This window comes from Rhagoletis pomonella, unplaced genomic scaffold (genome assembly GCF_013731165.1).
Source record: "Rhagoletis pomonella isolate Grant_MI unplaced genomic scaffold, Rhpom_1.0 Rhpom_scaffold_00002, whole genome shotgun sequence".
Classification (NCBI taxonomy): Eukaryota; Metazoa; Arthropoda; class Insecta; order Diptera; family Tephritidae; genus Rhagoletis; species Rhagoletis pomonella.
The window spans coordinates 83,114,478-83,116,394 of NW_023458556.1; the positions used below are offsets into that span (position 1 = coordinate 83,114,478).

General features: G+C 36.3%; 1 pseudogene; it reads left to right on the top strand.

Annotated features, from left to right (window-relative positions):
- LOC118755282 overlaps positions 1-624 on the top strand; it is a 2,357-nt pseudogene extending 1,733 nt beyond the window's left edge.
- The last annotated feature ends 1,293 nt before the right edge of the window (positions 625-1,917 follow it).

Here is a 1,917-nt window from a genome sequence, read left to right on the forward strand (position 1 = left end):
GAAATGTGCTAGTCTTCCACGCAAATAACGAAATGTGCTAGTCTTCCACGCAAAAATCTGAAATGTGCTAGTCTTCCACGCAAATAACGAAATGTGCTACTCTTCCACGCAAAAATCAGAAATGTGCTAGTCTTCCACGCAAATAACGAAATGTGCTAGTCTTCCACGCAAAAATCTGAAATGTGCTAGTCTTCCACGCGATTAGTGAAATGTGCTAGTCTTCCACGCGAGAATCTGAAATGTGCTACTTTTCGACGCGAATAATGAAATGTGCTAGTCTTCGACGCGAATAGTGAAACGTGCTAGTCTTCCACGGTAATTTGAGATGTGCTACTCTTCGTTGGGAGCGACGATATGATGACTCCGATAGTTACGTGCAACAGCGGGCTGAGACTATGCAGAACATTGAATCGACTATTGTCGAGCTAGGCGGTATATTTCAACAATCAGCACATATGGTTAAGGAGCAAGAGGAGACTGAGCGTATCGATACAAACATACAAGATGCCGAATTGAACATAGAAGCGGCGCATGGTAAAATATTGAAGTACTTCCAAACTGATGATAAAAATCTTTGCAGTACTGATATTCTTTTTCATATTCTTCGTAGTTTTCCTTATATAATAACGAATATGTTTGTGACACGGCAAGATTTTAACGAATTCAGATGTGCGGTCTTAAAGTTGTGGGTTTTTAAATACATAAATATATAATATCCTATTCATATACATACATATAAAAAACACTAATGTAATAACGAAATTAAGTCTTATATGCCACGTGAAACACGATAGCTTTTAGAACCAGTCACGTAGGGTTAGACACTAATTCTGCCAATAATAAAATTACTTCACTTAGTTTCACTTTTTTTCAAAATTTTCTATAAAAAGTAGAGATGATCCTGTGTAATAAAACGAGAACCGATTTATGTAATCATAAATATATAAAGAAAAGTTTAAAACTAAATAAAATAGAAATTGTTATTGGCAATAAGTACATGTGCTTGTTTATTAATAATTCAAATATTATGTTCAAACAAATTTAAGAGAAAGGTATGCAATTTCAAGAAAAAAGCAATTGCTTAGTTTTTATGCATACGGCTTAACATTTCCGGTAGGAAGCAGAAGGTCAGTATGTATAAATAAAAAGCTTTATCAGGGGAACGTGTTATATTTTCAAATAACAAATAAATAAAAAATAGATCGTAATGAAATGTTGCCGTTTATTGCATGTGATCTGATGCCGGATTCAATTTATAGGTTTTCGTAGGTAGCTCGTTCTCGAAGTCATCAGTGGTTCGGGCGTTGAAATCCGTTGGTCTCCGGCAGAACTGGATCCACTTTTCCACCAACTCGATGTCGGCCGGAAAAGTAAAAAAACTGCACCCAGATCCTTTGGCACTAACACTAGCACAATTAACCACTGCACACCTCATTTTTATACCCGAGCGCACTTGTGCACAAGGGTATATTAATTTTGTTCACATAACGGTTGTTTGTAACAGCCAAAACGAATCGAGATAGATATAGACAAATGTATACATAAATGATCAGGATGAAAAAAGAAATCGATTAAGCCATGTCTGTCTGTCCGTCCGTCTGTCCGTCCGTCCGTGTACACGATAACTCAAGCAAAAATGGAGATATCTCAACGAAATTTTGTATGTAGGTTTCCCTTAATTCAAGGTAGGTTGGTATTGAAAATGGGCGAAATCGGACTTTAACCACGCCCACTTCCCATATAACGGTAATTTCCAGAAATACGAAAACTGCGATATTTTAGTAACTACTGAAGATAATTCACTCAAAATTGATATTTACAATAATGTTTAGACGAAAAATAAGAATATTATAAATTTTTGGAAAATGGGCGTAGCCACGCCCACTTATGGTTACATGTGTATATCTTGGTAACCGC